Source organism: Balaenoptera physalus (genome assembly GCF_965194825.1).
Source record: "Balaenoptera physalus genome assembly, contig: HAP1_SCAFFOLD_634, whole genome shotgun sequence".
NCBI classification, from domain to species: domain Eukaryota; kingdom Metazoa; phylum Chordata; class Mammalia; order Artiodactyla; family Balaenopteridae; genus Balaenoptera; species Balaenoptera physalus.
In genome coordinates, this window is record NW_028126115.1 from 333600 (window position 1) to 349856 (window position 16257).

Consider the following 16257-nt stretch of genomic DNA (forward strand, 5'->3'; position numbering starts at 1 on the left):
ATAGGCACTATCACCATGGGCACTGTCACCGTGAGCACTATCACCATGGCCACTGTCACCGTGAGCACTGTCACCATGGGCACTGTCACCGTGAGCACTATCATCATGGGCACTGTCACCGTGAGCACTGTCACTGTGAGCACTATCACCGTGGGCACTGTCACCATGGGCACTGTCACCGTGGGCACTGTCACCGTGGGCACTATCACCATGGGAACTGTCACCGTGAGCACGGTCACCGTGTGCACTATCACCATGACCACTGTCACCGTGAGCACTGTCACCATGGGCACTGTCACCATGGGCATTGTCACCGTAAGCCCTATCACCCTGGGCCCTGTCACCATGAGCACTGTCACCATGAGCACTGTCACCATGAGCACTATCACCATGGGCACTGTCACCATGAGCACTGTCACCATAGGCACTATCACCATGGGCACTGTCACCGTGAGCACTATCACCATGGCCACTGTCACCGTGAGCACTGTCACCATGGGCACTGTCACCGTGAGCACTATCATCATGGGCACTGTCACCGTGAGCACTGTCACCATAGGCACTGTCACTGTGAGCACTGTCACGATGAGCACTGTCACCGTGAGCAATGTCACCATGGGCACTGCCACCATGGGCACTGCCACCATGGGCACTGTCACCATGGGCACTGTCACCATAGGCACTGTCACCGTGAGCACTATCACCATGGGCACTGTCACCGTTGGCACTGTCACCGTGAGCACTATCACCATGGGTACTGTCACCATGAGCACTGTCACCGTGGGCACTATCACCATGGGCACTGTCACCGTGAGCACTGTCACCTTGAGCAGTATCACCATGGGCACTGTCACCATAGGCACTGTCACCGTGGGCACGGTCACCGTGGGCACTGTCACCGTGAGCACTATCACCATGGGCACTGTCACCATGAGCACTATCACCATAGGCACTATCACCATGGGCACTGTCACCGTGAGCACTAACACCATGGGCACTGTCACCGTGGGAACTGTCACCGTGAGCACTGTCACCATGGGAACTGTCACCGTAAGAACTGTCACTGTGAGCACTATCACCGTGGGCACTGTCACCATGGGCACTGTCACCGTGGGCACTGTCACCATGGGCACTGTCACCATGAGCACTATCACCATGGGCACTGTCACCATGAGCACTTTCACCATGGGCACTATCACCATGGGAACTGTCACCGTGAGCACTGTCACCATGGGCACTCTCACCATGAGCACTATCACCATAGGCACTGTCACCATGGGAACTGTCACCGTAAGCACTATCACCGTGGGCACTGTCACCGTGGGCTCTGTCACAGTGGGCACTGCCACCGTGGGCACTGTCACCATGGGCACTGCCACCATGAGCACTGTCACCGTGAACACTATCACCATGGGCACTGTCACCGTGAGCACTTTCACCATGGGCACTGTCACCAAGAGCACAATCACCATGGGCAATGTCACCATGAGAACTGTCACAATAGGCACTATCACCATGAGCACTGTCACCGTGAGCACTGTCACCATGGTCACTGTCACCGTGAGGAGTATCATGGGCACTGTCACCGTGAGCACTGTCACCATAGGCACTGTCACTGTGAGCACTGTCACCATGAGCACTGTCACCGTGAGCAATGTCACCATGGGCAGTGTCACCATGGGCACTATCACCATGGGCACTGCCACCATGGGCACTGCCACCATGGGCACTGTCACCATGGGCACTGTCACCGTGAGCACTATCACCATGGGCACTGTCACCATGAGCACTATCACCATAGGCACTATCACCATGGGCACTGTCACCGTGAGCACTATCACCATGGGCACTGTCACCATGGGAACTGTCACCGTGAGCACTGTCACCATGGGAACTGTCACCGTAAGAACTGTCACTGTGAGCACTATCACCGTGGGCACTGTCACCATGGGCACTGTCACCGTGGGCACTGTCACCATGGGCACTGTCACCATGAGCACTATCACCATGGGCACTGTCACCATGAGCACTTTCACCATGGGCACTATCACCATGGGAACTGTCACCGTGAGCACTGTCACCATGGGCACTGTCACCATGAGCACTATCACCATAGGCACTGTCACCATGGGAACTGTCACCGTGAGCACTATCACCGTGGACACTGTCACCGTGGGCACTGTCACAGTGGGCACTGCCACCGTGGGCACTGTCACCATGGGCACTGCCACCATGAGCACTGTCACCGTGAACACTATCACCATGGGCACTGTCACCAAGAGCACTATCACCATGGGCACTGTCACCAAGAGCACTATCACCATGGGCACTGTCACCATGAGCACTATCACCATAGGCACTATCACCATGGGCACTGTCACCGTGAGCACTATCATCATGGGCACTGTCACCGTGAGCACTGTCACCATAGGCACTGTCACCGTGAACACTGTCACCATGAGCACTGTCACCGTGAGCAATGTCACCATGGGCACTGTCACCATGGGCACTGTCACCATGGGCACTGCCACCATGAGCACTGTCACCATGGGTACTGTCACCATGGGCACTGTCACCGTGAGCACTGTCACCATGGGCACTGTCACCGTGAGCACTATCAACATGGGTACTGTCACCATGAGCACTGTCACCGTGGGCACTATCACCGTGGGCACTGTCACCGTGAGCACTGTCACCTTGAGCAGTATCACCATGGGCACTGTCACCATAGGCACTGTCACCGTGGGCACGGTCACCGTGGGCACTGTCCCCGTGAGCACTATCACCATGGGCACTGTCACCATGAGCACTATCACCATAGGCACTATCACCATGGGCACTGTCACCGTGAGCACTATCACCATGGGCACTGTCACAATGGGAACTGTCACCGTGAGCACTGTCACCATGGGAACTGTCACCGTAAGAACTGTCACTGTGAGCACTATCACCGTGGGCACTGTCACCATGGGCACTGTCACCGTGGGCACTGTCACCATGGGCACTGTCACCATGAGCACTATCACCATGGGCACTGTCACCATGAGCACTTTCACCATGGGCACTATCACCATGGGAACTGTCACCGTGAGCACTGTCACCATGGGCACTGTCACCATGAGCACTATCACCATAGGCACTGTCACCATGGGAACTGTCACCGTGAGCACTATCACCGTGGGCACTGTCACCATGGGCACTGTCACCGTGGGCACTGTCACCTTGGGCACTGTCACCATGACCACTTTCACCATGGGCACTATCACCATGGGAACTGTCACCGTGAGTACTGTCACCGTGAGCAGTATCACCGTGGGCACAGTCACCGTGGGCACTGTCACCGTGGGCACTGCCACCATGGGAACTGTCACCATGGGCACTGCCACCATGAGCACTGTCACCGTGAACACTATCACCATGGGCACTGTCACCGTGAGCACATTCACCATGGGCACTGTCACCGTGAGCACTATCACCATGGGCAGTGTCACCGTGTGCACTGTCACCATGGGCACTGTCACCATGAGCACTATCACCATGGGCACTGTCACCATGAGCACTTTCACCATGGGCACTATCACCATGGGCACTGTCACCGTGAGCACTGTCACCTTGAGCAGTATCACCATGGGCACTATCACCATAGGCACTGTCACCATGGGCACTGTCACCATGGGCACTGTCTCCGTGAGCACTATCACCATGGGCAGTGTCACCGTGAGCACTGTCACCATGGGCACTGTCACCATGAGCACTATCACCATGGGCACTGTCACCATGAGCACTTTCACCTTGGGCACTATCACCATGGGAACTGTCACCGTGAGTACGGTCACCGTGAGCACTATCACCGTGGGCACTGTCACCGTGGGCACTGCCACCGTGGGCACTGTCACCATGGGCACTGCCACCATGAGCACTGTCACCGTGAACACTATCACCATGGGCACTGTCGCCGTGACCACTTTCACCATGGGCACTGTCACCAAGAGCACTATCACCATGGGCACTGTCACCATGAGCACTATAACCATAGGCACTATCACCATGGGCACTGTCACCGTGAGTACGGTCACCATGAGCACTATCACCGTGGGCACTGTCACCGTGGGCAGTGTCACCGTGGGCACTGCCACCGTGGGCACTGTCACCGTGGGCACTGCCACCATGAGCACTGTCACCGTGAACACTATCACCATGGGCACTGTCACCGTGAGCACTTTCACCATGGGCACTGTCACCAAGAGCACTATCACCATGGGCACTGTCACCATGAGCACTATCACCGTAGGCACTATCACCATGGGCACTGTCACCGTGAGTACGGTCACCGTGAGCACTATCACCGTGGGCACTGTCACCGTGGGCACTGTCACCGTGGGCACTGCCACCGTGGGCACTGTCACCATGGGCACTGCCACCATGAGCACTGTCACCGTGAACACTATCACCATGGGCACTGTCACCATGGGCACTATCACCATAGGCACTATCACCATGGGCACTGTCACTGTGAGCACTATCACCATGGCCACTGTCACCATGAGCACTGTCACCATAGGCACTGTCACTGTGAGCACTGTCACCATGGGCACTGTCACCGTGAGCACTATCATCATGGGCACTGTCACCGTGAGCACTGTCACTGTGAGCACTATCACCGTGGGCACTGTCACCATGGGCACTGTCACCGTGGGCACTGTCACCGTGGGCACTATCACCATGGGAACTGTCACCGTGAGCACGGTCACCGTGTGCACTATCACCATGACCACTGTCACCGTGAGCACTGTCACCATGGGCACTGTCACCATGGGCACTGTCACCGTAAGCCCTATCACCCTGGGCCCTGTCACCATGAGCACTGTCACCATGAGCACTGTCACCATGAGCACTATCACCATGGGCACTGTCACCATGAGCACTGTCACCATAGGCACTATCACCATGGGCACTGTCACCGTGAGCACTATCACCATGGCCACTGTCACCGTGAGCACTGTCACCATGGGCACTGTCACCGTGAGCACTATCATCATGGGCACTGTCACCGTGAGCACTGTCACCATAGGCACTGTCACTGTGAGCACTGTCACGATGAGCACTGTCACCGTGAGCAATGTCACCATGGGCACTGCCACCATGGGCACTGCCACCATGGGCACTGTCACCATGGGCACTGTCACCATAGGCACTGTCACCGTGAGCACTATCACCATGGGCACTGTCACCGTTGGCACTGTCACCGTGAGCACTATCACCATGGGTACTGTCACCATGAGCACTGTCACCGTGGGCACTATCACCATGGGCACTGTCACCGTGAGCATTGTCACCTTGAGCAGTATCACCATGGGCACTGTCACCATAGGCACTGTCACCGTGGGCACGGTCACCGTGGGCACTGTCACCGTGAGCACTATCACCATGGGCACTGTCACCATGAGCACTATCACCATAGGCACTATCACCATGGGCACTGTCACCGTGAGCACTAACACCATGGGCACTGTCACCGTGGGAACTGTCACCGTGAGCACTGTCACCATGGGAACTGTCACCGTAAGAACTGTCACTGTGAGCACTATCACCGTGGGCACTGTCACCATGGGCACTGTCACCGTGGGCACTGTCACCATGGGCACTGTCACCATGAGCACTATCACCATGGGCACTGTCACCATGAGCACTTTCACCATGGGCACTATCACCATGGGAACTGTCACCGTGAGCACTGTCACCATGGGCACTGTCACCATGAGCACTATCACCATAGGCACTGTCACCATGGGAACTGTCACCGTGAGCACTATCACCGTGGGCACTGTCACCGTGGGCTCTGTCACAGTGGGCACTGCCACCGTGGGCACTGTCACCATGGGCACTGCCACCATGAGCACTGTCACCGTGAACACTATCACCATGGGCACTGTCACCGTGAGCACTTTCACCATGGGCACTGTCACCAAGAGCACAATCACCATGGGCAATGTCACCATGAGAACTGTCACAATAGGCACTATCACCATGAGCACTGTCACCGTGAGCACTGTCACCATGGTCACTGTCACCGTGAGCAGTATCATGGGCACTGTCACCGTGAGCACTGTCACCATAGGCACTGTCACTGTGAGCACTGTCACCATGAGCACTGTCACCGTGAGCAATGTCACCATGGGCAGTGTCACCATGGGCACTATCACCATGGGCACTGCCACCATGGGCACTGCCACCATGGGCACTGTCACCATGGGCACTGTCACCGTGAGCACTATCACCATGGGCACTGTCACCATGAGCACTATCACCATAGGCACTATCACCATGGGCACTGTCACCGTGAGCACTATCACCATGGGCACTGTCACCATGGGAACTGTCACCGTGAGCACTGTCACCATGGGAACTGTCACCGTAAGAACTGTCACTGTGAGCACTATCACCGTGGGCACTGTCACCATGGGCACTGTCACCGTGGGCACTGTCACCATGGGCACTGTCACCATGAGCACTAACACCATGGGCACTGTCACCATGAGCACTTTCACCATGGGCACTATCACCATGGGAACTGTCACCGTGAGCACTGTCACCATGGGCACTGTCACCATGAGCACTATCACCATAGGCACTGTCACCATGGGAACTGTCACCGTGAGCACTATCACCGTGGACACTGTCACCGTGGGCACTGTCACAGTGGGCACTGCCACCGTGCGCACTGTCACCATGGGCACTGCCACCATGAGCACTGTCACCGTGAACACTATCACCATGGGCACTGTCACCAAGAGCACTATCACCATGGGCACTGTCACCAAGAGCATTATCACCATGGGCACTGTCACCATGAGCACTATCACCATAGGCACTATCACCATGGGCACTGTCACCGTGAGCACTATCATCATGGGCACTGTCACCGTGAGCACTGTCACCATAGGCACTGTCACCGTGAACACTGTCACCATGAGCACTGTCACCGTGAGCAATGTCACCATGGGCACTGTCACCATGGGCACTGTCACCATGGGCACTGCCACCATGAGCACTGTCACCATGGGTACTGTCACCATGGGCACTGTCACCGTGAGCACTATCACCATGGGCACTGTCACCATGGGCACTGTCACCGTGAGCACTATCAACATGGGTACTGTCACCATGAGCACTGTCACCGTGGGCACTATCACCGTGGGCACTGTCACCGTGAGCACTGTCACCTTGAGCAGTATCACCATGGGCACTGTCACCATAGGCACTGTCACCGTGGGCACGGTCACCGTGGGCACTGTCCCCGTGAGCACTATCACCATGGGCACTGTCACCATGAGCACTATCACCATAGGCACTATCACCATGGGCACTGTCACCGTGAGCACTATCACCATGGGCACTGTCACAATGGGAACTGTCACCGTGAGCACTGTCACCATGGGAACTGTCACCGTAAGAACTGTCACTGTGAGCACTATCACCGTGGGCACTGTCACCATGGGCACTGTCACCGTGGGCACTGTCACCATGGGCACTGTCACCATGAGCACTATCACCATGGGCACTGTCACCATGAGCACTTTCACCATGGGCACTATCACCATGGGAACTGTCACCGTGAGCACTGTCACCATGGGCACTGTCACCATGAGCACTATCACCATAGGCACTGTCACCATGGGAACTGTCACCGTGAGCACTATCACCGTGGGCACTGTCACCATGGGCACTGTCACCGTGGGCACTGTCACCTTGGGCACTGTCACCATGACCACTTTCACCATGGGCACTATCACCATGGGAACTGTCACCGTGAGTACTGTCACCGTGAGCAGTATCACCGTGGGCACAGTCACCGTGGGCACTGTCACCGTGGGCACTGCCACCATGGGAACTGTCACCATGGGCACTGCCACCATGAGCACTGTCACCGTGAACACTATCACCATGGGCACTGTCACCGTGAGCACATTCACCATGGGCACTGTCACCGTGAGCACTATCACCATGGGCAGTGTCACCGTGTGCACTGTCACCATGGGCACTGTCACCATGAGCACTATCACCATGGGCACTGTCACCATGAGCACTTTCACCATGGGCACTATCACCATGGGCACTGTCACCGTGAGCACTGTCACCTTGAGCAGTATCACCATGGGCACTATCACCATAGGCACTGTCACCATGGGCACTGTCACCATGGGCACTGTCTCCGTGAGCACTATCACCATGGGCAGTGTCACCGTGAGCACTGTCACCATGGGCACTGTCACCATGAGCACTATCACCATGGGCACTGTCACCATGAGCACTTTCACCTTGGGCACTATCACCATGGGAACTGTCACCGTGAGTACGGTCACCGTGAGCACTATCACCGTGGGCACTGTCACCGTGGGCACTGCCACCGTGGGCACTGTCACCATGGGCACTGCCACCATGAGCACTGTCACCGTGAACACTATCACCATGGGCACTGTCGCCGTGACCACTTTCACCATGGGCACTGTCACCAAGAGCACTATCACCATGGGCACTGTCACCATGAGCACTATAACCATAGGCACTATCACCATGGGCACTGTCACCGTGAGTACGGTCACCATGAGCACTATCACCGTGGGCACTGTCACCGTGGGCACTGTCACCGTGGGCACTGCCACCGTGGGCACTGTCACCGTGGGCACTGCCACCATGAGCACTGTCACCGTGAACACTATCACCATGGGCACTGTCACCGTGAGCACTTTCACCATGGGCACTGTCACCAAGAGCACTATCACCATGGGCACTGTCACCATGAGCACTATCACCGTAGGCACTATCACCATGGGCACTGTCACCGTGAGTACGGTCACCGTGAGCACTATCACCGTGGGCACTGTCACCGTGGGCACTGTCACCGTGGGCACTGCCACCGTGGGCACTGTCACCATGGGCACTGCCACCATGAGCACTGTCACCGTGAACACTATCACCATGGGCACTGTCACCATGGGCACTATCACCATAGGCACTATCACCATGGGCACTGTCACTGTGAGCACTATCACCATGGCCACTGTCACCATGAGCACTGTCACCATAGGCACTGTCACTGTGAGCACTGTCACCATGGGCACTGTCACCGTGAGCACTATCATCATGGGCACTGTCACCGTGAGCACTGTCACTGTGAGCACTATCACCGTGGGCACTGTCACCATGGGCACTGTCACCGTGGGCACTGTCACCGTGGGCACTATCACCATGGGAACTGTCACCGTGAGCACGGTCACCGTGTGCACTATCACCATGACCACTGTCACCGTGAGCACTGTCACCATGGGCACTGTCACCATGGGCACTGTCACCGTAAGCCCTATCACCCTGGGCCCTGTCACCATGAGCACTGTCACCATGAGCACTGTCACCATGAGCACTATCACCATGGGCACTGTCACCATGAGCACTGTCACCATAGGCACTATCACCATGGGCACTGTCACCGTGAGCACTATCACCATGGCCACTGTCACCGTGAGCACTGTCACCATGGGCACTGTCACCGTGAGCACTATCATCATGGGCACTGTCACCGTGAGCACTGTCACCATAGGCACTGTCACTGTGAGCACTGTCACGATGAGCACTGTCACCGTGAGCAATGTCACCATGGGCACTGCCACCATGGGCACTGCCACCATGGGCACTGTCACCATGGGCACTGTCACCATAGGCACTGTCACCGTGAGCACTATCACCATGGGCACTGTCACCGTTGGCACTGTCACCGTGAGCACTATCACCATGGGTACTGTCACCATGAGCACTGTCACCGTGGGCACTATCACCATGGGCACTGTCACCGTGAGCACTGTCACCTTGAGCAGTATCACCATGGGCACTGTCACCATAGGCACTGTCACCGTGGGCACGGTCACCGTGGGCACTGTCACCGTGAGCACTATCACCATGGGCACTGTCACCATGAGCACTATCACCATAGGCACTATCACCATGGGCACTGTCACCGTGAGCACTAACACCATGGGCACTGTCACCGTGGGAACTGTCACCGTGAGCACTGTCACCATGGGAACTGTCACCGTAAGAACTGTCACTGTGAGCACTATCACCGTGGGCACTGTCACCATGGGCACTGTCACCGTGGGCACTGTCACCATGGGCACTGTCACCATGAGCACTATCACCATGGGCACTGTCACCATGAGCACTTTCACCATGGGCACTATCACCATGGGAACTGTCACCGTGAGCACTGTCACCATGGGCACTGTCACCATGAGCACTATCACCATAGGCACTGTCACCATGGGAACTGTCACCGTGAGCACTATCACCGTGGGCACTGTCACCGTGGGCTCTGTCACAGTGGGCACTGCCACCGTGGGCACTGTCACCATGGGCACTGCCACCATGAGCACTGTCACCGTGAACACTATCACCATGGGCACTGTCACCGTGAGCACTTTCACCATGGGCACTGTCACCAAGAGCACAATCACCATGGGCAATGTCACCATGAGAACTGTCACAATAGGCACTATCACCATGAGCACTGTCACCGTGAGCACTGTCACCATGGTCACTGTCACCGTGAGCAGTATCATGGGCACTGTCACCGTGAGCACTGTCACCATAGGCACTGTCACTGTGAGCACTGTCACCATGAGCACTGTCACCGTGAGCAATGTCACCATGGGCAGTGTCACCATGGGCACTATCACCATGGGCACTGCCACCATGGGCACTGCCACCATGGGCACTGTCACCATGGGCACTGTCACCGTGAGCACTATCACCATGGGCACTGTCACCATGAGCACTATCACCATAGGCACTATCACCATGGGCACTGTCACCGTGAGCACTATCACCATGGGCACTGTCACCATGGGAACTGTCACCGTGAGCACTGTCACCATGGGAACTGTCACCGTAAGAACTGTCACTGTGAGCACTATCACCGTGGGCACTGTCACCATGGGCACTGTCACCGTGGGCACTGTCACCATGGGCACTGTCACCATGAGCACTAACACCATGGGCACTGTCACCATGAGCACTTTCACCATGGGCACTATCACCATGGGAACTGTCACCGTGAGCACTGTCACCATGGGCACTGTCACCATGAGCACTATCACCATAGGCACTGTCACCATGGGAACTGTCACCGTGAGCACTATCACCGTGGACACTGTCACCGTGGGCACTGTCACAGTGGGCACTGCCACCGTGCGCACTGTCACCATGGGCACTGCCACCATGAGCACTGTCACCGTGAACACTATCACCATGGGCACTGTCACCAAGAGCACTATCACCATGGGCACTGTCACCAAGAGCATTATCACCATGGGCACTGTCACCATGAGCACTATCACCATAGGCACTATCACCATGGGCACTGTCACCGTGAGCACTATCATCATGGGCACTGTCACCGTGAGCACTGTCACCATAGGCACTGTCACCGTGAACACTGTCACCATGAGCACTGTCACCGTGAGCAATGTCACCATGGGCACTGTCACCATGGGCACTGTCACCATGGGCACTGCCACCATGAGCACTGTCACCATGGGTACTGTCACCATGGGCACTGTCACCGTGAGCACTATCACCATGGGCACTGTCACCATGGGCACTGTCACCGTGAGCACTATCAACATGGGTACTGTCACCATGAGCACTGTCACCGTGGGCACTATCACCGTGGGCACTGTCACCGTGAGCACTGTCACCTTGAGCAGTATCACCATGGGCACTGTCACCATAGGCACTGTCACCGTGGGCACGGTCACCGTGGGCACTGTCCCCGTGAGCACTATCACCATGGGCACTGTCACCATGAGCACTATCACCATAGGCACTATCACCATGGGCACTGTCACCGTGAGCACTATCACCATGGGCACTGTCACAATGGGAACTGTCACCGTGAGCACTGTCACCATGGGAACTGTCACCGTAAGAACTGTCACTGTGAGCACTATCACCGTGGGCACTGTCACCATGGGCACTGTCACCGTGGGCACTGTCACCATGGGCACTGTCACCATGAGCACTATCACCATGGGCACTGTCACCATGAGCACTTTCACCATGGGCACTATCACCATGGGAACTGTCACCGTGAGCACTGTCACCATGGGCACTGTCACCATGAGCACTATCACCATAGGCACTGTCACCATGGGAACTGTCACCGTGAGCACTATCACCGTGGGCACTGTCACCATGGGCACTGTCACCGTGGGCACTGTCACCTTGGGCACTGTCACCATTACCACTTTCACCATGGGCACTATCACAATGGGAACTGTCACCGTGAGTACGGTCACCGTGAGCACTATCACCGTGGGCACAGTCACCGTGGGCACTGTCATCGTGGGCACTGCCACCATGGGAACTGTCACCATGGGCACTGCCACCATGAGCACTGTCACCGTGAACACTATCACCATGGGCACTGTCACCGTGAGCACATTCACCATGGGCACTGTCACCGTGAGCACTATCACCATGGGCAGTGTCACCGTGTGCACTGTCACCATGGGCACTGTCACCATGAGCACTATCACCATGGGCACTGTCACCATGAGCACTTTCACCATGGGCACTATCACCATGGGCACTGTCACCGTGAGCACTGTCACCTTGAGCAGTATCACCATGGGCACTATCACCATAGGCACTGTCACCATGGGCACTGTCACCATGGGCACTGTCTCCGTGAGCACTATCACCATGGGCAGTGTCACCGTGAGCACTGTCACCATGGGCACTGTCACCATGAGCACTATCACCATGGGCACTGTCACCATGAGCACTTTCACCTTGGGCACTATCACCATGGGAACTGTCACCGTGAGTACGGTCACCGTGAGCACTATCACCGTGGGCACTGCCACCGTGGGCACTGTCACCATGGGCACTGCCACCATGAGCACTGTCACCGTGAACACTATCACCATGGGCACTGTCGCCGTGACCACTTTCACCATGGGCACTGTCACCAAGAGCACTATCACCATGGGCACTGTCACCATGAGCACTATAACCATAGGCACTATCACCATGGGCACTGTCACCGTGAGTACGGTCACCATGAGCACTATCACCGTGGGCACTGTCACCGTGGGCACTGTCACCGTGGGCACTGCCACCGTGGGCACTGTCACCGTGGGCACTGCCACCATGAGCACTGTCACCGTGAACACTATCACCATGGGCACTGTCACCGTGAGCACTTTCACCATGGGCACTGTCACCAAGAGCACTATCACCATGGGCACTGTCACCATGAGCACTATCACCGTAGGCACTATCACCATGGGCACTGTCACCGTGAGTACGGTCACCGTGAGCACTATCACCGTGGGCACTGTCACCGTGGGCACTGTCACCGTGGGCACTGCCACCGTGGGCACTGTCACCATGGGCACTGCCACCATGAGCACTGTCACCGTGAACACTATCACCATGGGCACTGTCACCATGGGCACTATCACCATAGGCACTATCACCATGGGCACTGTCACTGTGAGCACTATCACCATGGCCACTGTCACCATGAGCACTGTCACCATAGGCACTGTCACTGTGAGCACTGTCACCATGAGCACTGTCACCGTGAGCACTGTCACCATAGGCACTGTCACCATGGGCACTGTCACCATGGGCACTGTCACCGTGAGCACTATCACCATGGGCAGTGTCACCGTGAGCACTGTCACCATGGGCACTGTCACCATGAGCACTATCACCATAGGCACTATCACCATGAGCACTGTCACCGTGATCACTGTCACCATGGGCACTGTCACCGTGAGCACTATCACCATAGGCACTATCACCATGAGCACTGTCACCGTGAGCACTGTCACCATAGGCACTGTCACCATGGGCACTGTCACCATGAGCACAATCACCATAGGCACTATCACCATGAGCACTGTCACCGTGAGCACTGTCACCATAGGCACTGTCACCATGGGCACTGTCACCATGGGCACTGTCACCGTGAGCACTATCACCTTGGGCAGTGCCACCATGGGCACTGCCACCATGGGCACTGTCACCATGGGCACTGTCACCGTGAGCACTATCACCATGGGCACTGCCACCATGGGCACTGCCACCATGGGCACTGTCACCATGGGCACTGTCACCGTGAGCACTAGCACCATGGGTACTGTCACCGTGAGCACTGTCACCATGGGAACTGTCACCGTAAGAACTGTCACTGTGAGCACTCTCACCGTGGGCACTGTCACCATGGGCACTGTCACCGTGGGCACTGTCACCATGGGCACTGTCACCATGAGCACTATCACCATGGGCACTGTCACCATGAGCACTTTCACCATGGGCACTATCACCATGGGAACTGTCACCGTGAGCACTGTCACCATGGGCACTGTCACCATGAGCACTATCACCATAGGCACTGTCACCATGGGAACTGTCAACTGAGCACTATCACCGTGGGCACTGTCACCATGGGCACTGTCACCGTGGGCACTGTCACCATGGGCACTGTCACCATGACCACTTTCACCATGGGCACTATCACCATGGGAACTGTCACCGTGAGTACGGTCACCGTGAGCACTATCACTGTCGGCACTGTCACCGTGGGCACTGTCACCGTGGGCACTGCCACCGTGGGCACTGTCACCATGGGCACTGCCACCATGAGCACTGTCACCGTGAACACTATCACCATGGGCACTGTCACCGTGAGCACTTTCACCATGGGCACTGTCACCGTGAGCACTATCACCATGGGCAGTGTCACCGTGAGCATTGTCACCATGGGCACTGTCACCATGAGCACTATCAACATGGGCACTGTCACCATGAGCCCTTTCACCATGGGCACTATCACCATTGGAACTGTCACCGTGAGCACTGTCACCTTGAGCAGTATCACCATGGGCACTGTCACCATAGGCACTGTCACCATGGGCACTGTCACCATGGGCACTGTCACCGTGAGCACTATCACCATGGGCAGTGTCACCGTGACCACTGTCACCATGGGCACTGTCACCATGAGCACTATCACCATGGGCACTGTCACCATGAGCACTTTCACCTTGGGCACTATCACCATGGGAACTGTCACCGTGAGAACGGTCACCGTGAGCACTATCACCGTGGGCACTGTCACCGTGGGCACTGTCACCGTGGGCACTGCCACCGTGGGCACTGTCACCATGGGCACTGCCACCATGAGCACTGTCACCGTGAACACTATCACCATGGGCACTGTCACCGTGAGCACTTTCACCATGGGCACTGTCACCAAGAGCACTATCACCATGGGCACTGTCACCATGAGCACTATCACCGTAGGCACTATCACCATGGGCACTGTCACCGTGAGTACGGTCACCGTGAGCACTATCACCGTGGGCACTGTCACCGTGGGCACTGTCACCGTGGGCACTGCCACCGTGGGCACTGTCACCATGGGCACTGCCACCATGAGCACTGTCACCGTGAACACTATCACCATGGGCACTGTCACCATGGGCACTATCACCATAGGCACTATCACCATGGGCACTGTCACTGTGAGCACTATCACCATGGCCACTGTCACCATGAGCACTGTCACCATAGGCACTGTCACTGTGAGCACTGTCACCATGAGCACTGTCACCGTGAGCACTGTCACCATAGGCACTGTCACCATGGGCACTGTCACCATGGGCACTGTCACCGTGAGCACTATCACCATGGGCAGTGTCACCGTGAGCACTGTCACCATGGGCACTGTCACCATGAGCACTATCACCATAGGCACTATCACCATGAGCACTGTCACCGTGATCACTGTCAACATGGGCACTGTCACCGTGAGCACTCTCACCATAGGCACTATCACCATGAGCACTGTCACCGTGAGCACTGTCACCATAGGCACTGTCACCATGGGCACTGTCACCATAAGCACTATCACCATAGGCACTATCACCATGAGCACTGTCACCGTGAGCACTGTCACCATAGGCACTGTCACCATGGGCACTGTCACCATGGGCACTGTCACCGTGAGCACTATCACCATGGGCAGTGTCACCGTGAGCACTGTCACCATGGGCACTGTCACCATGAGCACTATCACCATAGGCACTATCACCATGAGCACTTTCACCTTGGGCACTATCACCATGGGAACTGTCACCGTGAGTACGGTCACCGTGAGCACTATCACCGTGGGCACTGTCACCGTGGGCA